Source organism: Equus asinus, unplaced genomic scaffold (genome assembly GCF_041296235.1).
Source record: "Equus asinus isolate D_3611 breed Donkey unplaced genomic scaffold, EquAss-T2T_v2 contig_4, whole genome shotgun sequence".
Classification (NCBI taxonomy): domain Eukaryota; kingdom Metazoa; phylum Chordata; class Mammalia; order Perissodactyla; family Equidae; genus Equus; species Equus asinus.
Window position 1 is genome coordinate 956,818 of NW_027225071.1, and position 25,894 is coordinate 982,711.

Genomic DNA, 25,894 nt, shown 5'->3' on the forward strand with positions numbered 1-25,894 from the left:
CCTAAAGAATCCACCAGAAAACTCCTAGAAATAATCAACAACTACAGCAAAGTTGCAGGGTACAAAATCAATTTTAAAAAATCAGTTGCATTCCTATACGCTAACAATGAACTAGCAGGAAAAGAAATCAAGAATACAATCCCATTTACAGCTGCAAGAAAAAGAATAAAATACCTAGAAATAAACTTAACCAAGTAGGTGAAAGATGTGTACACTGAAAACTATAAGTCATTACTGAAAGAAATTGAGGAAGATGTAAAGAAATGGAAAGATTTTCCATGCACATGGGTTGGAAGAAGAAACATAGTCAAAATGTCCATACTACCTAAAGCAATCTACAGATTCAGTGCAATCCCAATCAGAATCCCAATGACATTCTTCACAAAAATAGAACAAAGAATTCAAAAATTTATATGAAACAACAAAAGACCCCAAATAGCCAAAGCAATCCTGAGAAAAAAGAACAAAGCTGGAGGTATCACAACCCTGACTTTAAAACATACTACAAAGCTACAGTAATCAAAACAGCGTGGTAGTGGCACCAAAACAAACAGATCAATGGATCAAAATTGAAAGCCCAGAAATAAAACCACACATCTATGGACAGTTAATCTTTGACAAAGGAGCAAAGAATGGAGAAAGGAAAGTCTCTTCAATAAATGGCGTTGGGAAAACTGGACAGCTACATGCAAGAGAATGAAAGTAGACCATTATCTTTCACCACACACAAAAATTAACTCCAAATGGATTAAAGATTTGAATGTAAGAACTGAAACCGTAAAACCCCTACAAGAAAAAACAGGCAGTACACTCTTTGACTTTGGTCTTAGCCACATCTTTTTGAATACCGTGTCTACTCGGGTAAGGGGAACAAAAGAAAAAGGTAACAAATGGGACTACATCAGACTAAAAAGCTTCTACAAAGCAAAGGAAACCATCAACAAAATGAAAAGACAACCCACCAACTAGGAGAAAATATTTGCAAATCATTTATCAAACAAGGGGTTGATATCCAAAGTACATAAAGAACTCACACACCTCAACAAAAAAAAAAAACAACCCGATCAAAAAGTGGGCAGAGGATATGAACAGACATTTTCAAAGGTAGATATACAGATGGCCAACAGGCACGTGAAAAGACGCTCAACATCACTAATTGTTAGGGAAATACAAATCAAAACTACAATGAGATATCTCCTTACACCAGTCAGAATGGCTGTAATTGCCAAGACCAAAAACAACAAATGTTGGACAGGATGTAGAGAAAAGGGAACCCTCATCCACTGCTGGCGGGAATGCAAACTGGTGCAGCCACTATGCAAGACAGTATGGAGATTCCTCAAAAAACTAAAAATAGAACTACCATGTGACCCAGCTATGCCACTACTGGGTATCTACCCAAACAACTTGAAATCAACAATCCAAAGTAACATATGCACCCTTGTGTTCATTGCAGCGCTATGCACAATAGCCAAACATGGAAACAATCCAAGTACGCAACGACCAATGACTGGATAAAGAAGATGTGGTACATATATACAATGGAATACTACTAAGCCATAAAAAGACAAAATCTTCCCATTTGCAACAACATGGATGGACCTGCAGGGTATTATTTGCTAAGCGAAATAAGCCAGACTAAGAAAGACAAACACCATATGATTTCACTTATATGCAGAACATAAACAAACACATGGACAAAGAAAATAGTTCAGTGGTTACCAGGGGAAGGGGGCTGGAGGGTGGGCACGAGATGAAGGGAAGCACTTATGTGGTGACAGACAAGAAATAATGTACAACTGAAATTTCACAATGATGCAAACTATTATGAATCTCAATTTAAAAAAAAAAATATTTGGAAGATTTTTCCTTGAGAATTTATCTCAGCACAATTTTGGATATTGTTAGAGTTGGGGTATATTTGTCTTTTAGGAATGGATTTGGTCTTTGGAGGCAGCCAAACATTAAGCTGATATCAATTTGATTAATAAATGGATGTTCAGATTCAGTAATGCTGTTTTTTGTTCAAAAAAGAAGTGTGTGAATGTACCTGTGTGTGTATGTACGCTCTGAAGCTCACGAAATGAAAATGAAAGACATTTTACCATTCTCAACTGGAACAATGGTATGTTATACTTTAGACTCTGGATATGTTTTTACTGAAATTAGTTAATTTTCTAAACTAGCATGAGAAAAAAATCTCAAACTTTATTTAAAACACATGGAGAAAACCAGGTTCCAAAATGTACACTAGTTCATAAGGCAACAGATAATTTAATACCTTTTCTGTCCTTTTTATTATTTTTTTAAACTTTTACCCTTCAAATTATGGCACATTTCTAGTTAAAACATTTACAGGAAAACTGATACAGATTGACATAGGAAAGGTGTAAATGAACGATGTGGTCTGGAGACTCACTGTTTTGAGTTCTGTAATCGTTGTCCATCAGCTGCCTGAGAAGTGGACTCACGTGTGTGAGCACCTCTTCTCTTGTTTTCTGTACTTCTGTTCCTGAGGCTCACAAGAGGGCTTTCTCCTATACTCCTTCCTGTGCCCATTCAGAATACATAAGTATTTGTCTTAAGAAGTCAATCTTACATGTGAAAAAATGATTTTCCAAAATCATAAATGAGAAGTAAATTATTAACTAAATTAAAGATGATTTAGAGAAACCTTATACACATATATTTACTGTGTATTTAGAACTGAATTTTGAGTATGGGAGAGGAAAGGAAAATTAGAGATTTTTTTTAAAAGTGGTCTTGAAGTAGAAAACTACCTTGCTGAATTTAGTATAAAATCAGGTTCATGCTGTGATACAGTAAAATTTAGTAGCTGGTAATTCCTACTTTCCCATTATACCTTCAATACTGTATAGAAATTTCAGCCCCTATAGCCAACTGGAAAATACTGAAGGCCTTAAGTTATTTATTTCATTGTAACATCATCATAAGCCTAGAAAATCAGGAAGAATTCTGTGAGGATGTAAAAACTGGGGCATTAGATTCAGTCTCTAGCAGTATGGTAGACAAGATTCAGTGAACAATTCTCTCACTTATGCCAAGATGAAAACAGTATTTTAAGTCTTTTTAAATGTACCTTTTTTCTGTGAAGAAAACAGGAAGTCATTGGACACCAAAACCAAACTGAGCAGAGGAGATAAATATGCACTCAAGCTGGCCTTCACCCTGGAGGCTTCTGCAAAACACCTGTGAGCTTGAGAGTCATTCTGAGGCCCTGAGAGCATAGGGGGCTGCGCTGGAGCTGGTCCAGGTGGGCAGAAGTCTCAGGAGCATTCATCCTCCCTCACCCACACAAAGCTGGAGCCCAGCGTGGCAGCTGCAGATGGGGCCTGCACCCACACCTATCTCAACTATGGTGCTGGCTGGGGGAGAGGAGCGTCCCACTAAAAATGTGTAACTCCATGCTGATCTGTGCTCCAAATTCACATAAAAAACACAAGCTGAAAATATATCTAAAAGTGATCCCAGATTGGAAGCTTCTAAGCACATGGTAGAAGCAAATGCAGATCCGATCCAGGAAAACTCACATTCAACCTAAGGCTCCAACAATCCCCAAAGGTAAAGTTCCAAGGAAGAGGTCACTGTCACAACAAATTTTAAAAGATCACAACATGCACAAGGAAACAGAGATTTCAAAAATTTGCATTATCAGAAAATAGAAAATATTTTTGGTATCTGTAAAGAAATTAAAGAGGAGATAGCAAATATAAGTACAAAACAAGGAACTATTTTTAAAAAATAAACAAACATTTTGCTAACGACCAAGTCGAATTTCTAGAAATGAAAGATATAGTACAGTAATTGAAATGTAAAACTCAGTGGATAGATGAAGCAGTGGGTTAAGTGACAAGAGAATTGGTGAACTAGTAAGAGATCTGAAGAGATTATCTAGAATGCAGTTCACACAAAGATGGAAAATGTGAAAATGAGGGATAGCAACATGGAGAAGAGTATGACTGTCTGATCTTAGTTCCAGAAAAAGAGAATAGAGAATGGAGAAGAGGAAATATTTGAAGAAATGAAGACTGAGAATTTTCCAGAATTAGTGAAAAACTTAAATCCCAAGCAAACCGAAAGGAAGTCATACCTAAATACATCAAACTGAAATTGCAGAAAACCAAAGAAAAGGAAAAAATCTTAAAAACAGCCAAAGAAAAAGAATTCCCTAAAAAAGCAGAAATTAGACGTAAAAGCAGCAATGAAAGCCAGAAAGCCAAAGAGTAATATTTTCAAGGACCTGAGAGAAAGTAACTCTCAACCTAGAATTGTATATGCAGAAAAACTCTGTCTTAAGAATGAAAATGAAGATAATTTCAGACAAAACTAAGACTTTACTACCAACAGAGCCTTATGAGAAACATAACATGCTTTGCTACAGAGAGTTTCTGTACCATCAATTAGCTCTTATGCGATGGTAAAGAGGGAATTGTGTGAGTGCCAGATGGAATTTGCATTTTTGTACATAATTTTTCCTGTCACCTTAGTATTTTTCATCATCAAGCAATAGCAAGTGAATACAAAGTGAATTGAAAACAAAAATCAGATAGATGTTTTCTTACAATTAAAGATAAAGCCTTATCAACTTGAGGACCTTTTAAAAAGCTGAAATCTCTGTGAAAGTGCGTTCTTTTTGGGCAGTTAGTTGCTGGTTTAGGGGCTTCAAAGACTTTTTAAACTTCCCACAATGTTAAGCTATCTAATGAAACCACACGTGGATGAAGAAGCTGACAGTACAGGTGAAGAAGCTGCCAACACTTTTCCCTCAGTTAAAAACAAACAAACCTTTGTTTGATGAATAAGCTACAATCTGCATAAGATTTTGATGGAGCTGCTCTCTATTTAAAGCAAATGCCCTCAAGATTCTACATCTCGGGAAAAAGGAAGTGTGGTTCCAGGGTTTAAGTCTGCAAAGAAGAGACTGACTTTAGATGCGATGTCAGTAGAGATTTAACTGTGCTGATACTGTATTAGAATTGTTACTGTTTTTTAGTGCTTTGGTCACAAGTTTTGAGTTTTGAGTTTTGGGTCGTCTGCTCCAACTCTGTTTTTCCCATAAGTCTTTTTGTTTTCAGTGTCTGATTTTGTAGAACACAAGGTTTTTGAAACAGGGAAACATATTTTGCATTCTAACAGAAATGCCTCTACTAAAGCAAATACTTCAGGTAACCAGATGATTGTCCCAGAGGAAAGGTTTGAGGTGCCACAATGAATGATGGCCCCCCCAAAAAGGTAAGTATCTGAGTAATTCTAAACAAACGTCAACATAGAAGAGAAACAATGCTAATGTTTAATTCAAGGCAGAGCTAAAATAGGGGAGTGTGGTTGTTCAAGTATTCTCATGCTCCTGTGAAGAGGTTAAAGATAGTGATTGTTTCTCTTTTTATTAACTACTGATATATTTATAGTAAAATTAAAAAGAATAATAAGGGAATGGTAAAAAGAAAAAAAGTTCAAGGTAGTAGTTGTAGCAGTGTGGAAGGCGATGGGGGATGGGATTAAGAGGAACACAGAGGTGCCTTCAAGGCACTGGTAGTATCCTATTTCTTCAGATGGTTGGTAATTACCCAGTTGTTCATATCACTGGTGTTCTTCAAAACTTACACATGGTTGTAAATATTTGTATGTGTATTCAGTATTTATTTTTAAAAACTTTTAGATTATATCAAAACCGACATATGACAACTTATTGATAGAAGTTTTCCTGGTTTATTTCAGTTACCATCCTTGTTCTTCTGTGGGCTGTAGTGTGGTCAATTACTGGCAGTGAATGTCTTCCTGGAGGAAACCTATTTGGAATTATAATCCTGTTCTATTGTGCCATCTTTGGAGGGAAACTTTTGGGGCTCATTAAGTTACCTACGTTGCCTCCACTACCTCCTCTTCTTGGTAAGTACCAAACACTTCCTGTGTCCTTCAGAGTAAATCATATTTTTAAAATAGTAGTTTGGGAAATAAAGGAATAAACTATTTCTGTATTTGCTGTGCTGGCCCTTAAAGCTGATTGTTAAATTGTGATGAGTTTTATGAGCCAGTTGGTAAACAGCAATTTGAAAATTAAATTATATATACTTACAATTAAATAACTTGCATTAAACACAAGAGCAATACTCAAAACCAATCACTTCTTAATTATTTTACTACATTTTCCTCTTATCTCTCCTCTTGAGATTATGGAAATACTATATCACGGTGTGTCACTGCCCATCTGTTCCCAGCTCCACGTTCAATGACGTCAGGTTGGTAGGTTAACATCAGCCCTGGTAGAAGTATCTGTAATACAGAAATCAGCAAATGCTGCAGCCCAGGGCTTAATATGTTGTCAGTCACTCACATCATTGACAAACGAGTGAAGTTCCAACATGTATTACAAAACTATTCTTCCAGAGGCCATGAGAACTGTGCAGATACGACACGTAAAAATTAGTCTTAAAACTAGGTATTATATCTTTAATGTTTCTTTTAAAAATTCCATATTACAAAATTTCAGTGTACTACTTTCAGTATACCACAAAAGACATTTTGTGTCCCTTTCTCACAGATTTATAAATCATTAAGTTTTATTTAAAAACCATGTACCTTTTACACATGCATATTTGCACACATCTCCTTTTTTTATTTCAAAAGATTGGCCCTCGGCTAACATCTGTTGCCAATCTTCTTTTTTTTTTATTTCTTCTTCTCCTCAAGGCCCCCCAGTACATAGTTGTATATTCCAGTTGTCGGTTCTTCCAGTTCCTCTATGTGGGACACCACCTCAGCATGGCCTGATGAGCGGTGCTAGGTCAGTGCACAGGATGCAAACCAGTGAGACCCTGGGCTGCCAAAGCAGAGTGCATGAACTTAACCACTCAGCCACAGGGCCAGACCCCCCCCAACACACACATTTCCTAAGTAAAAATTTTTTTCTATTAGTGAGGACCTCAGGATTGGTTAACATAGACCAAAATTATTTTCTTGTGAATTTGTGGTGAGCAATTGAAACTAAATGTAAAAAGAAGTAGAATTATTTACATCTTACTCTACACTGTTTCTCAATATATTTTTCAATTTAGGTAAAATTCAAGTTATTTCACTTAATTCATATTGTTTATCATGGGTGCTTTTTGTTAAAGTTTTTAATTGAATTATTATGACAATGGGTTGTTTCTAGGCCAGCCCGGTGGTGTAGTGGTTGAGTTCCGTGCACTCTGCTTCAGTGGCCCAGGTTCGTGGGTTCCGGTCCTGGCTGTGGACTACACCCTTGTCAGCTATGCTGTGGTGGCGTCCCACATACAAAATAGGGGAAGCTTGGCACAGATGTTAGCTCAGGGCAAATCTTCCTCACCAAAAAACAAAAGGGGGGCTGTTTCTAAATATGCCTGTGTGCTATGATAAAGGGTTGGCAAACCATCTCTTCTTGTAAATAAGATCTTATTGGAGCACACTCATGCTCATTCATTTACATATTGTCTGTGGCTGCTTTTATACTACAGTGGCAGGGCTGAGAACTTATAACAGACACCATGTGGCCCACAAAGCCTGCAGTGTTTCTTGTATGGCCCTTTACAGAAAATGTTTACTAACCCCTGCATCTAAGTCAGAGCTTCTCACACTTTATTATCCAGAGAATGACCTTGGATCTTGTTAAAATGCAGACTCTAATTCAGTAGGTCTGGGGTGAGGCCTGAGATTCTGCCTTTCTAATAAGCTCAAAGACCACACTTTCCACAGAAAAATCATAAGTTTTCAAACCTGGCTGCACGTAGGAATCATCTGGGAAATTTTTTAAAAAGCTGATGCCTGGGACCCACCCCAGAGATTCTGAACTAATTGAATGGAGTAGCCCTGGGTATCAGAATTTTTAAAAGCTCCCCAGGTGATTCTAATATGCAACCTAAGTTGAGGACTACTGTTCTAGACGCCATGAAAAGGCCCTTTACACCTCATCCTTCTCTTTTCCACTCCATGCCTGTTATTGCAACAAGCAAAATACACATGTTGCAAAATGATAAATCCTTGGGCTTTGTGATTACATGAAATCTCCTGAGGTCACTGAAATCATTCTTAAAAGTCACGTACGTAATGTGTCTTACCATCCCTTTCTATAGTGGTACGTTTGTGACAGAAGTTTACTGGCTCTTAGCGTATTAGGGCCAGTATCTAAAACTGAAACATTATCTGAATCCATAAAGAAGACTTGTTAAGGCAGACATGTGTGGTGATTGCCTATTCCATATTTTTAAAAATTCATTGAAATAATTGCCAGAGATGGAGGATGAAGGAGCATTTTTTATTCCAAAAATGAATGTGAAAACAACTTTCCTAGGACACTGTTTCCTTTGCTGATGGTCTGGGTTGCTGGAAATTTTTTTCAATAATGATTTGCTTCAAAATAACTTGAGAGTAGATGAAATAAGATTGGCCATGTATTGATAATTTTTGCATGTTTTAAAAAATTTCCGTAATAGAAATTAAGGAGGAAAGAAGAATACTCCTTATCAAAGAAGGTATTCTTTTCTCCACACCCAAGGGAAAGGCCCCCCCAGGGGCTCAGAGGCCAGAGGGGGCGCCTTCCTAATCACAGTCAGGTGGCCACATCAACGGAGGCCATCGGCAAACAGAACTGTCTCAGGGAAATTGTTTGTACATTCATCTCAGAAATGAAAAATGCTCCTTCATCCCCTCCAAAACTCCAAAAGAAACTCCTACATATTTGTGAGTTCTTATTAGACTATTATTCCTTTTGATTTCAGGTAGTTGTATGCTATAATCAATTTAGGGCTGGTTTAGATTCACATTTTAAGTTTCAGTAAAGAACTGTTGACAAATTAATGAAATGTAAGGTTAGTGCAGCATTTTTGGCTGGTAATTCATTAATATCTATAAAAATGATATACACTGTACCCTGGAGCCTAACATTTCCACTGCTAAGAATTATCCTATGGATATACTTGCACAAACCTACAAATATGTAAGCTCTATGTGGACAAGGCCCATGTTGGTGTAGCTCGCCTCTGCATTACCAGGGTAGAGTAAGGGTCTGGCATGCAGTTAATAAATACTGTGCTCATTTCAGCACTGTTTGTAATGAAAAGTCTGGAAAGTTCCTTCAAGTCCCTTACTTAGTCCAAAAATTATGGTACTTCCACACAACGAGAAACTATTCCAACTATTAAAAAAAACAAGGCAAATATATATGTGCATCATTGGGAATATGTCCACGATATATTGTTAAGTGGAAAAGAAACAGATTATACAATGGTATTTAAACATGCTCTCATTTGTGTCCAGTGCAAAAGAGCACACGTACACACACACAGAGAAGCATGCTTTAATAGGTAGAGAAACTTTCTGGAAGGGCACAGAAAACTCTGGACAGTGGAAACCTTTGGGGAATGAAGCTGGAAAGTTGCACTTGGGGTAGGACATGTACTGGTCACTTTACATTGTCTGTCATGGTTTAATTTTATCATGAGCAAATATATTATTATTCTTTTAAAAACAGCTATTGTAGGCTGGTTCTTACTTTCAAAAATTCTAGAAAGATCATGACTGCAGAATTCATAACTTCTTCTAGATTAAATGGCAGCAATGAGAAATGCCTGGAAGAGATGCTTCCTTGCCTAATGGTGTCTGGAACAAGTCACAAAAAGCTATACTTGTAATTCATCTCTATTCTCATAGCTTACATATAAAACAACCCAAAGTTAGTAAATTTATTTAGTCCTTTGAAGTGTGGTCCATATAAGGACGTGGTAAGAAAAGAGTCCTGCTGGAGAAGAACGGAGTGTGGACGGCTTGCAGTCTCTGAGGAGAAATCCTTCCCCTATCTGGGCATGTGGTATCAGGGAGGGCAGGATTCTCTGACAAACTACCCGGCTTCCTCAGGCACACTCAACTACTTGCAGTTCCCAGAATGTGTCACACTTTCCCTTCATACCTTGGAAGAAACTGTTATTTCTCCCAGAAACTTCTCAACTTCTCCAGCCCCTTCTTCATTCCCCTTCCCCTTCTTTGGCCCCTGCTGACTCACCCTTCCTTGTCTCAGCTTGTATAAGGCCTCCTCATGCTTCCATAAAATTGAGGTTGCCCCCATAGACTGAAAGCTTGTTGAGGGATAGTACTGAGCCTTTGTTCATTGCAATATCTCTAATACCTACTATAGTGTCGAAAGTACCGAAGGCATTTGATAAATGTTGAATGGCTGAAGGAAAGAAGAGCCACCAGCTGACATGACAGAACAATGTCTATTTCATGATAACTCACTTCTAAGCCTTTGCAAAGCAGGTTATATGTTTTTTATTAAATTATCTGGTTTGAAAATAGGTAAAATAGAGCCCATATAGGTATTGATATTTCAAGTAATCTGGCATGGTAAATAATTTTAGAATCTTTCTGCTGTTTGCATACAAAGAGATGACTGAATTGGGCCTTGTATTAAAACATTTTATATTCAGAATTTGATCATACTTTCTACCCAAATACTACATCCTGTTTCTCTCTTTCAGGTTCAATTATTAATGAATTATTAATTATTCTAATCTTTCATTTTTATCTGCATATTAAAGCCTTTTCTTAGCTCCTGTAATTTTTTTTTTCATCAAAAGTTTGACATAATTTCATCTAAGGACTAAGCATAAAAGAAGTGGTTCCTGGGATTATAATCCTGGGATAGTCTCTTCTACATCTAAAGTACTGAAAATATTTTCTGTATTTGAAAACTAAAGATTTGTTTGATTTCTCCATCCCAGGCATGCTGCTTGCTGGGTTTCTCATCAGAAATATCCCTGTCATCAATGATAACGTACAGATCAAGCAGAAGTGGTCTTCCGCTTTGAGAAGCATAGCACTATCTGTCATATTGGTTCGTGCTGGCCTTGGGCTTGATCCACAGGTATTGAAGTATAAATTTCTAATTATTGACTTGGAATTTTGTTCTTCCAATATTGCAAGTATTTAGAATGACTGAGCTTTAGGAAATGGATGTGGACACTTTGCACAGCATTCAGAACGACAGAATGAAATTTATTTCATACAGGACTGTCCCCAAAAGATGTTCCCATACTCTCTCTTGGAGAAAGGTGGAGTTACTGTCTATCTAGGGACAGCACCAAGAATAAAGGCTCCCCTTTTCTCTGACAGAGATACAGGCCGTAGTTATAAATAAGGGTTGTGAGAGAGAAGACATCATATTTTTGGTGTGGAAAGCCCTATACGAGTGTTTAGGACTAACTATGCTGGCTCAGAAAACTGCCTAGCATACAGAATGAGTCTCAAAGTGTGCTTTTTTCGTGTTTGCTTTTGAAAGCAGGAATGAATGTTCTTGAGGATTGCCTTTACATCCGGTTCATTCTGGGGCCACAAATTATACATATGGCCAACACCGAGACGGTTAGATCAGCTAGTGTGGAGGTTATGAGCACAGACTCTGAAAGCAGCCTGGCCGAGCTCAAACCAAGCTCCACCACTCACTAATTTCATGATCTTGGAGAACAGCTTTAACTTGTGCCTTTTTGGATGAGAAAATCTAAACAATGATGATAATATTATCCCCTGTGTCATAGGTTGCTATGAGGACTAATAAGCCAACTCTAAAACACTTAGAACACTGAAATGTTTGTTAAATAAAACTCATTACCTGGAAAATTCATGATGGATGATCCAGACAGTCTGAACACTGAAGAAAAAGCATTTAATGTCATTCTCTCTGTGTGTCTTTAGAGGGTTATTTCGTATGTCTATTTTTATATTTCAGGCCCTGAGGAAGCTGAAGGGTGTCTGTGTAAGATTAGCCATGGGTCCCTGTCTTGTGGAGGCATGCTCATCTGCTCTTCTTGCCCACTTCCTAATGGGTTTGCCGTGGCAATGGGGATTTATACTGGGGTAATGATTTTTCTTTGTCGTATGAAAATACACACGGACATTTAGGACTTTCTCTGACGCTATACAAGTGAATGCATAATATTTTCGTAAGGACATCAGAAAATACAATACAGATATTCCAGCATAATATTATGACTATTAATATACCAGCATATAAACATTATAACTTCAAAATATAGTGTATGTCTTTGTAGGTGCTAACTTTGACAGTTTTATAATAATTTAAACTATTGAGGAAGTAATAGACTTTTATTATGCCTGATTCCATGCCAGTGAGAGATGCCAGATCTCTCCTCAAAGTCCATACAAAGGATAACGAATGCTCAACGGTGATCCACACCTAGCACAGGCCTCCTCCTCCTTTCACCAGGCTCTTATGATTATCTGTTCTGCTGTATTTTCCTCCTGCTGTTAGTTCTTTCTTCTTCTTCTTCTTCTTCTTCTTTTTTTTTTTGGTGAGGAAGATTGGCCCTGAGCTAACATCTGTTCCCAAGCTTCCTCTTTTCTTTTTTTTTCTCCCCAAAGGCCCAGTATATAGTTGTATATCCTAGTTGTAAATCCTTCTAGTTCTTCTATGTGGGATGCCACCACAGCATGGCTTGATGAGCAGTATATAGGTCCACACCAGGATCTGAACCAGCAAACTCTGGGCCGCCGAAGCAGAGCACATGAACTTAACCACTATGCCACTGGGACAGCCCCTGGTTCCTACTTCTAAGATTTAAGAGCCATAAGAAGTAAATAAATATGAAAGTACTTGGTAAGAATTTGGTGTTGGGGCCAGCCCCACGGCTCATGTTGAGGTGGCATTGGCGTCCCATATAGCACAGCCTGAGGCACTCACAACTACAGTCTACAACTATGTACTGGGGGGCTTTGGGGAGAAAAAAGAAAAGATTGGCAACAGATGTTAGCACAGGTGCCAATCTTTAAAAAAAATAATAATAATTTGGTGCTGATAAGTAGGCAAGAAGTAAGAACTACTTACTTCTCACGGTTAACACTCTCGAGCTATACTGCCTAGATTCAAATCTCGGCTCTGACTTTCCAGTATGTGATCTTCGGCAAATTACCTAATCTCTTTGTGCCTCCATTTCCTCATTTGCAAAACAAAGATAATGATTGTAGCTACCTCATAGGGTGGTTGTGAGGATTAAATTAGTTAATATATGTGAAGTGCTTAAAATGGTGTTAGGTACATAGTGAGCTTCATAAATGCTTTCTGCTATCCTACTGCTGCCGTTATCAGTGTCACTGTTACTGTCACTATGGCCTTCCTCTTCTAATCTGTTGTCTGATTTTTACATGCCAGGTCCTGATAGAAGGCCTCGCATCACTGGATTCCAATCCAAAAAGTCCATGGCCGTGTTTTTCAAACCTCATGCCGTGGATGTTTTGTTTAGATAGAAGGCAGATTCCTGGGGCCTCACCCCATTAGGTCTCCCAGACCAGCCGTAAATACAGATTTCAGACAGGCTGCGTAGTCCCAACGCAAGTTGTCCATGGCCACGCTCAGAAGAAGTGTTCTGTAGAACTTGTAGCTGTGCGTGTGTTTCTGTTTGGGACCTCACTGCCTTTGAAAGACTGTAATTGTCTAAAGTGTAACCTCTGAAAGAGTGGAGGTTATTATAATTTCACTAATAATAGTAATAATGAAGAAGATGCTATCATAAATATTTAAAGTGCTGCCTGCTTAGTTTTGTCTTAGGTGCTGTGTCTCCAGCTGTGGTGGTGCCTTCAATGCTCCTTTTGCAGGAAGGGGGCTATGGTGTTGAAAAAGGTGTCCCGACCTTACTCATGGCTGCTGGCAGCTTTGATGACATTCTGGCCACCACTGGCTTCAACACGTGCTTGGGCATGGCCTTTTCCACAGGTAAACTGATCAGTTCATGTGTGCTGTTCTCTTATGCTCTAGCGACATAGATATGATGTTGTGAGTGTGGCATATTTCCTTGATAATTGATTAAGGCAAATTAAAATAGAAAAAGCAACTCCAAGAGTTAGTTCTATACCTAAGGAGAAACCAGTGGCTTCTTGTCTTTACTCCCTTCACCCTCTAAATATAAAATGCTCAAGTACTGTGGTAGGTGCGTGAGGGGGCTTCAAAAGAGCAAAGTCGAAAGAAGGAGAACAGCTTCTGCATGCAGCCACCCGGGAGGGTCAGCCTTCGAGACTGCGCACAGAGGGTGAGCAGGTGTTTCAGTGAGCACAAAGGACAAAGTAGTCCAAGTGGGAGGGACAGTTTCTGTTCTCTCGTCTTTAACATTTTAGGGGAAATAATTATTTTAATGTGTATCTTATTAATACTTAATAACTGTCTGATACAGACATATTTTGTTTTAAGTAGTAATAAAACAGGAACTTAAGGCATTTTTTCCCTACTGTTATTCAACACCTTTATTATCCTTTGGGACAGCACACATTTAAGTTCACTTTTTAATCTGTTTCCAAGACTGGAAGATAAGATTTGCAATTTCATATTATTGACAAAATGTAATTGTGGGCTAAGTTTAGCTTCAGATTATTTAGTGGGAACACACCTTAGAAAGTCTTGTGTTCTCAGTCTCTCTGCCCCATGGTTATCCTCCCATTTTATGACTATATTTGACGTATGCCAATTACCTAGTACTTCACCTCTTCCCACACCCTGAAGTTGCCTTACGTCTAGTCCCCACCGTGTATCACTGGTGAATTAATCTTCTCAAAGCATTGTTTTGATAGTCTTACTTTCTTGTTCAAGCACCAGCAAGGATTCTCTATTACCAATTAGGTCGAATCTACACCCTTGTCTCTATTTTAACTCTACTGTACCTGTCCAATCGTACATTCTCCCTGCTTCCTGGTATACACCTTTAAAACAATAGTTCTCAGCCTCAGCTGCACACTATAATTACCTGGGAACTTTTTAAAAATACTCATATGTGGGCCCTACCTTAGGCCACTTAAATCATAATCTTTGGGAATGGAAACCACAGCTTTAGAGCAACAGAGTTTGCATTAAAATCACACAGGAGCAGGGTAGGGAGGGCCGTGGGGAGTGGCTGCTGGGGTTTTCATAATCTGAGGGGTGGGGGTGGGGGTGGGGCTAGCCTGAAGAACCTTCCTACTTGACAATACTCTGTACCCTCTGCCCTGCCCTACTAAATGCAGTCCTTAGACCATCTGGATAGGAGCTACCTGGAGCCTCTTTAAAATGTGGATCCCAGGCCCGGCCAGACTTACTGCATCAGAATTTTCAGAGGTGGGGCCCAAGAAGTCTTTTTTTCTTTTAAACAATCTTACTATACGGGAGACTGAAAGTGGTTAGTTACTTTCTACACATTTATAGTAAATTATTTACTGTAATATCTTGCAACGTATACTATTATCACAGATAAATGTTTTTGACAGTCACACTATTACCTAATAGAGAGCTGTCCTAGCTAAATAAAACTACTACAGAGGTAATCATTTTTTTAAATACAAGAGATAATTGAAACTGTAGGGGAGGAAAAACCGTTTCCCACACCAGGTTCGTTGACTGGGGCCCTGTAATCAGACTGACAAGAGACAGACTAACAAGAGAAAAACAGTTTATTAACGTGTGCATTGTGCTTACACAAGACCTCAAAGATGAGTAAGTCAAAGGAGCGGTCAGAATTTGGGCTTGTTCAGCATTTTAGCAAAGAACAATAATTATGTGGAGAAGCACAAGATAAAGGAGCTTTGAGCTTCTAGAGGCAGCAAATTGTGGGAAAAGAAACATATGGGGACCTAACGGTAGATAAGGGCTTGTTTTAGCAAAGTTTGTGATGTGAATTCCTCTGGTGCTGTCTTGGGGCTGATAAGGGCCCATAAGTGTCCCAAGTTGTCTCAGTGATTAACTTCTGTCCTTCCTGGTAAAAAGGAGAGGGGACACCTTTATGAATGTATGTCCTGCTTTTGGGCAAATAGTGAGAGGGCAGAGAGCTTTTCTTATATCTGCTTCTTCTCAATTGCCTTCAACTCAGAATAATCCTTATGCCCCAGTGGCATATTTGGGGTGACATATTGTGTACTCTAAACCACAATGACAAAAACCCACAATAACTAGTTAGTACATTTTTTCTTAGAATAGTGTGTGAAGAAGGGCTTTATGTGTTGAACAACTTTTTTTTTTTTTTGAGGAAGATTAGCCCTGAGCTAACATCTGCTGCCAATCCCCTTTTTTGCTGAGGAAGGCTGGCCCTGAGCTAACATCCTTGCCCATCTTCCTCTACTTTATATGTGGGACGCCTACCACAGCATGGCTTGCCAAGTGGTGCCATGTCTGCACCCGGGATCCAAACTGCCAAACCCTAGCCGCCAAAGCGTAATGTGTGAACTTAACCATTGCACCACTGGGCCGGCCCCTTTGAGCAACTTTAATATAATTTTCTGCACAATGTGTTCACAAAGTTTTTTTAATTAAAGTTTCCTAAGTTCTGTATGATATGGGGGAAAATATTGGTTCTACTTACCTCTCTATTATTTCAAAGAAGCTGAGTAAGAAATAAAGATTCTTCTAAGAGCAATTTCAAAAATAATTTGTTTTCAGTTTGCTTTTAGAATAAACATTCAAGAAGGAATGAGTCCTTTACACTCATCATAGTAAGAAAAGATTCTTGATTTTAATTCTCAAATTAAGTTCCTGTATTCTATACATATCAAACCTACTAAAATCAGTGTACATTTGTTATTTTAAAATCAGGCTCGTAGGGCCAGCCCTGTGGGGTAATGGTTTAAGTTCGTGTGCTCTGCCTTAGTGGCCCAGGATTCGTGGGTTCAGATCCCAGGCACGGACATAGCGCTGCTCTTCAAGCCATGCTGTGGCGGTGTCCCACATAAAATAGAGGAAGACTGGCACAGATGTTAGCTCGGCGACAATCTTCCTCAAGTAAAAAGAGGAAGATTGGCAACGGATGTTAGGTCAGGGTCAACCTTCCTCACACACAAAAAAATCAGGCTATTAAATGGCTGTTTGAAAACTAGATCAGTCTACTCACCCAGCCTATGCATATCATACCAATTAGCTCTGAATCATGAATTTTATCTTTCATATTTTCTTAGGCCCTTTAGGTAAAGTTTTTTGAAGTAAATGTACAAAAAAGTGCACAAATCATAGTTTATGCCTATTTTGAAGTTTATCTCTAATAATGCATACCTTTCTTATAAGATAGGCCCATTTTATTAGACACTTTAAGTCACATATATTTAAGACTGTGGAGAGCAGGAAATATCTGTAAACTTTTCCTTCTGTGTAATCAGATGCTTTGTGTGATGATTGAAGTAAAGTCTTTGTATTTATGGATTTAGAGTTCTGACTGAAGATTTTTTTTTATGTGTGTCTAAGGTTCCACGGTTTTTAATGTCCTCAGAGGCATTTTGGAGGTAGTAATTGGTGTGGCAGCTGGGGCTCTTCTTGGATTTTTTATTCAGTACTTCCCAAGCAGTGACCAGGTAAAGGAAACCATCTGTGGGAAAGTCGTGCTCTAAAATGTCACGGGAAAACATTCTGGAACACTCCCTCAGAGCCATGTGAAGGACGTGATTTAGCAAATGACCCCCATTTTAAAACTGCTTGCTGCTCTGTCAGTGCTGTCTGTGAGGCTTAGGAAGACAGCTAAACCTTGAAGATGTTAATGCAGTCCTGGGATTTTCTTCTCCTATTTATATTCTGTACACTTCAGCTTGCACTGTAAAACAAATAACATGAATTCCAAACTAATAGGATATGCAAGTCTTATTTTTATTTTCATTTTTTTGAGGAAAGATTAGCCCTGAGCTAACATCTGCTGCCAATCCTCCTCTTTTTGCTGAGGAACACTGGCCCTGAGCTAACATCCGTACCCATCTTCCTCTACTTTATATGTGGGACGCCTGCCACAGCATGGCTGGACAAGCAGTGCATAGGTTGCACCTGGGATCCGAACTGGCCAACCATGGGCCGCCGAAGTGGAACGTGCGAGCTTAACCACTGCTCCACCCAGCCAGCCCCGCAAGTCTTATTTTTTTAATTAATTTATTTTTTATTTTTATTATTATTCATAATACTCAACTAAATCAAGATATAAAATGGTTCTTTGGGCCCACGGTTTTAGTGTCAAAATACCTTAGATTCTAATACTATCAAATAGATAGACCTTAACATTTCATTAAAATATAGTCTCTTTCTCACCGAGTAGATTGAAGTTCTTTACTGTACATAGTGATTCTTAATGAGAAACAAAGGCTTGTTTGTTTTCCTTTACCCTCTTTAGTCTCTTCTGATAGGTAAACATATAAAAACCTTTTCTTTTCTAAAAGAATTGGTGTTATTTTGAGATTTCAGAGCATTTTGAATGGAATTCAAATCTTAACTGAAGTAAAACTTTAATTAAGAAAATTAATGTTTGCATTATCAGAATGTATGTTGATTTGAATTTTTATTGTGCTGCAAAAAAACTCCAAGTAAAATAGTCTGTAAAAGATTTTATGAATGCATAAAAGAAAATTCAAGGATTTTCTAATTATGCAACAAAGTACAAAGAAAAATGATGGCTTACATTTTGTTGCTTACTGTGTATAAAATGACAGGTGAGTTGAGTAAAGTCCCGCTGTGCTCATCAGGGCAGCGACTATCTACATGCAGCTCCAGCAGACACAGGACATTTCCAGAGACAGTACAGACATAGAAATTTCCAGCATCACTGATCGTTCTGTTGGGAAGCGCTGATCTAGTGCAATCCACACAATAACCCATGAAGAGAATACCTTTAATATGACCATTTCACTGCTGAGGCTCAGGGAGAGATGACTTAAACAAGGTCACGTAGCTAGAACGCCGTAGAGCTGGGTATGAACTCAGTTCATCCACTGCCAGGGCCTGTGCGCTTCCAGTCGAACCCTTCTAAGGACCTGCTGCCTTCTAAAGCAATCAAGAAGTTTAAAGGCTGAACAGGGACAAGTAACGAAAGAGAGGAGCACATTGCTTAGATTTTAAAAATCAACACCACAGACTCCTCTCAGTCTACAGCCACCTAGAGTTTCTTGGTATTCAAAGATTTAGAAAGAAGAACTGGAGAGCATCACATTAAAGAGTAAATAGAGAACCTAAAAATAATAGAGATATCATATCTTTAAGCTTCACAAAAACCCCATGATGTAACTGCTTTCAAGGAGGAGGAAACAAAGCTTGGAGAGGCTAAGTAATATGGCAACTGCATAGCCAATGGTGGGAAAGAGCTTGCATTTTAACCCTAATTTGTCCACTTCCAAAGCCCACACACTCTTTTCTGCTGCTCCGTTCAGCCCTGCGGACTTCTGCGTCAATGACTTCAGAGGAGGCTCACTGAGGTTCCTGAACGGGGAAGCTGCATTTGTACACATGCTAACTCTACTTTTGTTAAGGAAAAGAAAGTAAATGTTATGTCATGCATTTATGTGCACAGATACAGACATTTTTATTTTCTACTAAGTCCTGAATATGGAAAAATCAATAATTAAAAATCAGTTCTATGAAATAATTGAGCTAATCCACGTTTTTTCTCCTCAAGGACAAACTTGTATGGAAGCGGGCGTGCCTTGTTTTGGGGCTGTCTGTGCTGTCGGTGTTCAGCAGTGTGTATCTTGGTTTCCCTGGGTCAGGAGGACTGTGTACGTTGCTCATGGCTTTCCTTGCAGGCATGGGATGGAGCAGTGAAAAGGTGAATTTCATTTTAAGTTCTTCTTCTCATGACTACTTTCTGATTAGATTAGTTTTTTTCCAGATACTTTCATAATATCAAGTTAATGAAATTAATCATAAGAGCTATTTTCTGTACATATACAAATGTATGCCCAAATGCACACATACACTTCCTTTTTTCCTGTTACATACCAATCTATAACTTGATGTTTTTACTTAAAATGTATCATGGTCATATTTCCATGATGCCTCCCTTATTCTTTGTAAGGGTTGCAGAGTATTGCATTGTATAGCTGTACTGTACTTTATTTAACCAGTTTCCTGCCTAAATTTAATTTAACAGACATTTAAATTGTTTCTAATTTTCTGCCAAGACAAAAAGTGCATCAATAAAATATCCTTGCATATACCACTAAGACACTATCAAGTCTAAGAAGCACCATTATTTTACATGCCACCAAGAGAGAAAAAGAATGCTGCCAATTAAACTATGACATCACTTCCTAATTTCAGAAATGAAAAAGTGTGTTTCTTAAAATCAACAAAATATAGCATATCTTTGAGTGTATCTATAGGATTAATTTCTAGAAATAGGATTTCTCTATGAAAGAGTATGCACATTGATACTTTTGATAGTATCAATTTGCCCTTTTTTAACGTATGCTTTTTAAAAATTTTTTGGTGAGGAAGATTGGCCCTGAGCTAACAGCTATTGCCAATCTTCCTCTTTTTTTCCTCCCCAAAGCCCCAGTACGTAGTTGTATATCCTAGTTGTAGGTCATTCTAGTTCTTCTATGTGGGACGCCGCCACAACATGGCCTGACAAGCGGTGTGTAGTAGGTCTGTGCCCAGGATCCAAACTGGTGAACCCAGGCCGCCAAAGCAGAGTGCACGAACTTAACCACTCAGCCATGCAGCCAGCCCCTTGAGTTGCCCTCTTAAACAGCAGTACCAATTTATATTCCCACCAACAGTTTGTGAAAGGATCTGTTTTTCTGATCTGTGTACTTTCAATCTTTAGATATTTTGCTAATCTGACAGGTGAAAAATGTTTCTCATTATTGATCTGATTTGTATTTCTTTACAAGTGGAGCTAATCATCTTGTCATATATTTACTAGCCAGTTTATTCAAAAGCCTGTGCCCATTTTTTACGATTGTCTGTTTTTCTTACTGACTTTCAAGATCATTAAAATTATTCATTTCCTTTATGTGTATTATGGAAATTAGCTGGTTGCCATTTATTTAATTTCAAGGTACATTTTTATGGATTTGAACTTGAGAGGATCATATACTATTCTGCTTCATGAAGAAATTAGATGTGGGTGACCTAAACTAAATACACATATATCATTTGGGAAAACCAAAGACAACTGTTGAAAATAATTCAGCTTAAAATAATACTACATGAAAAATATATGTTGATTATCAGTCCTGAGGTTGGGTGTGCAGTGCCCTGCAGGTGAGCGGTCTCTGCAGAGGTCTGTAGAGGCAGGGCTTCACTGTGGGCACATGGCACTCCGTTGGAGGCTTTCACTCTCGGGAGGCAAGACATGTGCAGTTGGGCATCCCTTTGCTGTAGAGGAGGGTGGATTGGTGGGGCTGCCTGGAGCCTTGTGTAGATAAGGGACTGAGGCCCCAGGAAAGCAGGCCGCAGTGGATTGGGCTTTGCAGGCAAGGAGCAAGGCTCTGCAGAGCCCTGCTGCAGGCACTGCATGGGCCCAGGGCTGCTGCGTCCTCCTGGGGAGGCTTGGCTGTAAGGCTTATTTCAGGTCTACTTTTTTTTCCTTAGCAGCACCCGTATTATTAAATTCTCCTTTGTGATTTCACGTAACTTAACATCTGACAAGAGGAAAGCTAAAACATAAACTTCCCAGTATAAATTGGGTCCTCTTATCATCCCTCATCTCTTGTAAACATTTGCTCTTGTCAAAATTTGCTTTTCCGTGGCTTCACTTTCCTTGCAGGCCGAGGCAGGTGATCACACATTGCTGTTCAGTCTCAGGTCTGATCTCAGCTCCCTGGCTCCTCGCTGAGCGCTCACTGCTGAGTGCCTTCCATCCTGCCTGGGCTGCTGACCAGCGCACTGCTCTCGGAGCACTCTGGCCCCCTTGTCCGGGACAGAGCTCGCAGTCTTCACTCCGTGAAGGCATGCCACTGTGTGTGCACTGTGACCCTTGTCGAGCATCTGGGAGCTTGCCTGACATTAGCATTTTACAAACTGTCCCTTCACTTTTGAATGGTAACCTTTTTTAGCATTTAAAAAAATAAATTACCAAAGAGAATATTGTTTAGAATAAAGTTTATTTGATTTCTGAGTATGAAAGCGGTATATGCTTATTGTAGAACTTTGAAAAATTTTTTAAAAGTCAGATAAAAGGAAAGAAAAAATGATTTGTAATTTCTCCACCTAAAGCCAACAGCTCTGTAAACTATTTTGGTTTATTTCCTTTCATTTATTCAACAGGAAAATTCTCAAATATGCTTGTAGTAAGTTTCTTCAAATTGAATTTTATAGGTAAATGCTTTCTGTTGTCACTTGTTTAAAAGTCTTCAAAAATTACAACCAACTCATTATATTATACTGTCATGGGTGAAAAGAGGGAAGAGAATTAATCAATTTTTATTGCCACTCCGTATGGCCCTGTGCTAGCCAGTGAGGGGATATTCTCATTTATTCTCATCAAAAAAACCTTTGAAAAAATATTACCATTTACATTTTATAGAGACTGTAAGTCAGAAGGACTTAAATAACATGTCCAAGGTCACAAAATTAGAAAGTGGCACTGGGATTTAACTCAGGTTTATCGACTCCAAAGTGACCAGAATATACCATCATTGTGCAGGGCACGTTTTTATGTTTCGACATCTATTCGAATAACATATAGCAAGTGTATTAAAAACATTATACTTCCAAACTTTGCAATTTCAGATTGTTTGTAAATTAATAAATGATAGGATAAAAAATAAACAGTGAAAAGGAACCATATCATTTGGAATAGAACATAAAAGAGTAGTTTTAGCAACAGACGTCGAGGGGAAGACGGGTGCCCACCGCAAGTGGACGTGAGCCACTCGCGCAGAAGACAAGGGAGGGGGCCCGGCCAGTTCCGGTTACACGATTCTTCAGAAAACGAGGATGTGAGTCATGTAGAAAAGACCGTTATAAACCAAACAAATCATCTGTTTTTCTGCATTTGCCATAACTTTGCCTGAATTGCCAGCAGCCTGGCTGATTACATAGAAGATCAATGTAATCCCAAAACCCGGAGAGAGAACTGACAGCTTTTTTTTTCATATTTACCTCTGGTTAATCTCCTATGTATGTCTCTTTACACACACACACACACACACACACACACACGTGGATGCACCATAAGCTTTTTAAAACCAGTCTCTGCTATTTTAAATTATGCTGAAATCCAATATCGTTTCCTTAGGGCAGATTCTTAATGCTAAATTTTTTGGGTCAAATAACATGAACATTTTTAGGTTTTTGACACGTATTACCAAACTGGTTGCTTTCTAGAGTTGTATCCATTTACTTTTCCACCAGTAATATGTGAGGTACCTATATCATTACATCGTCATCAGCTTAGAATAATGTTTATCCAACTTTAGCACCACCTGGAAGTCTTGTTAAATTGGACTTGTGGACCCCACTCCCGAATTTCTGATTTAGTTAGACTACGGTGGGGCCTGAGAATGTGTACTTCTGATCAGTTACCAGGTGATGCTGATGCTGCTTCCCTGGGGACCACACTTTGTGAAACACTGCCTTAGAATATTATTGTTTTTAATTTTTATCCTTACTGATAGTCAAAAGTGGTATCTTTTTTTGTTTTATGCCTCCTTGCTTAACAATAAAATTGAATGCTTTTTCATATATTTAGCTATTTGTATTTTTTCTTTTTCTTTGATAGGTTTTTTGTCCATTATCTCCTAAAGTTGAATGTACTGATTATATATATGATATTAGCCCTTTGTGCCTTTTTTTATTGTTCATTTTTAACACACAAATATCTTATAGTTTCACGTGGTCCGATCTATCAATCTCTTATTATGACCTTTCCTCAGTTTATTTTTTCTTAAAGATTCCTTTCCTAGTGAAATCTTACCTATGTTATCTCATTTATTCTTTGCAATAACCTTGAGAGGTAGATACGAGACCCATTTTACAAATGAGGATACCAAGGCCTAGAGATAGTAGATAGAGTGCCTAAGGTCACCAAGCTAATAAGTGGCAGAGCCAGGATGAAAACACACTGTTTGAGTATATGAAAATGATTTCCTAAAGACAGGGTAAAAAAACCTTCATTGAATCACTTATATGGCAGACACTCTCCATATCTTTTCTAATTTAGTACTCAGGCAAGTCCCTACTTCTGGAGGCACCAAATCAATGAGTCCAGGTTTTGGACTGCTTTTCCTCCTTGTTCCATGGTGTAGCATAGGGTCTGAGCACTCAGACTTCCTGGATTAAGCTCAGCCCTACACCTGAGTAGCTGTATGCCCATGTACAAAGTATCTGACTTCTCAGTCTTCGATTTCCATATCTCTCAAGTGGGGAATGATAATAGCAACAACTTCGTAGAGTGGAGGATTAAGTGAAATAATCTATATAAGGCAAAGTGCTTAGTCAGAACACACTAATAATTTTTATGACTATCTCTGAGCAGCACAATGTAATAAAAAGAGCATAAAATTTAATCTATGGAAATTGGGATTCCAGTCCCAGAGATTCTACTGTCTAGATGTGTAATCCCAAGCAAGTCACTTACCTTCTCTAATACTCAGTTTCCTCAACTGTACACTGAGAAAAATAATAATAATCACTAAAGAATTATTGTGGCTATTATGTGGGAAAATGGAAATAAAACACTTGTAAACTCAGTGCTGTAGCTATATTGTTGTTGAATTATGCTTTGACAAGCTACAATATTTTATAAAATTTTGTTTGCGCCTGTAGTTTTCTGACATTATCTCATACTTTCCTGCTTGGTTTTCCTTGTAATCTTGCCATTATTGTATTCAAATGCACTCACTTTTTTAAGGCCTTTTTCATCTATATTTTTCATCTGTTTTCAAATGCAGTGCTTCTTCTGATGACTTTAACAGCTACAGGATGTTTTTCTTGATATATTTTCAATCTTCTGAATCTTGAAATCTTCTCTCTAAGAAGAGAAGTGTCAGCTTAAGTAGATATTTAACTCATGATGAAACTTCTGTTTCTCTTAACTTTCTCTTTTTGTCCATAATGGAAAGTGATTTCCATTGTTGAAGATTCTTACTAATGGTGCATACAGATAGGTAAAGTGGCCTTAACTTTCAGTGGACACCACAGTCTTCATTCCTCTGAACTCATGTCTTCTTTTGTACTTAGCCTATTTGATGACTCCTTTTTCTTTCTTTTTTTTTTCCTGAGGAAGATTCACCCTGAGCTAATATCCATTGCCAATCTTCTTCTTTTTATTTTTGCTTGGGGAAGATTGTCACTGAGCTAACATCTGCACCAGTCTTCCTCTACTTTGTATGTGGGTCACCACCACAGCATGGCTGATGAATGGTGTAGGTCCACGCCTGGGATCTGAACCTGCAAACCTGGGCCACCAAAGTGGAGTGTGCCAAACTTAACTACCACACCACGGGGCCAGCCCCTCTATTTTCTTTATAAACAGATTCATTTTAGTTTTGAAGTTACAAAAAAACCCACAAGAAGGTACATTGTGGCTCCTCTCTCATCTTTAAGTTTTACAATATATAGGGCCATGTCTGATATTAAATTAGTCTACAGTATTACAATCAAAAACCAAATCGTGGGGCCAGCCCTGGTGGTCTAGTGATTAAGTTCAGCATGCTCCGCTTTGGTGGTCTGGGTTCAGTTCCCAGGCGCAGATGTACACCACTTGTCTATCAGTGGCCATGCTGTGACAGCAGCTCACATACAAAATAGAGGAAGACTGGCAACTGATGTTGGCTCAGGGCGAATCTTCCTCAGCGAGAAAAAAAAAAAAAACCAAATTGTGGCCTTTGTCCAAGTTTAGAAATAAAAACAATTTGATAGAGAAAACTCAATATGCCTCTGCTTTCATTGGAGTTCTCAGTACATGAAATACTTTCGAGGACTTCTGTTAAGCCATTAGTCATGGCAACAGAAGGCTAAGTAACCTAAAATTAATGGAGTTGATTTTTGTTCTTTACAACTATGGATATCAGCTAAAGTCTGAACTTTAGCTATGATATACTCTAAAAACTAAATTAAAAAGTAAAATTTAAAGATATGTAGAAGGGTGGCATCTGGACCTTAGTTTGGCAGACGATTCACTGTCATTAAGTGATAAAGGAT

At 38.4% G+C, this 25,894-nt stretch overlaps 1 pseudogene; it reads left to right on the forward strand.

The window, feature by feature from the left end:
• LOC139043870 (sodium/hydrogen exchanger 9B2-like) overlaps positions 1-25,894 on the forward strand; it is a 51,527-nt pseudogene that overhangs the window by 19,274 nt on the left and 6,359 nt on the right.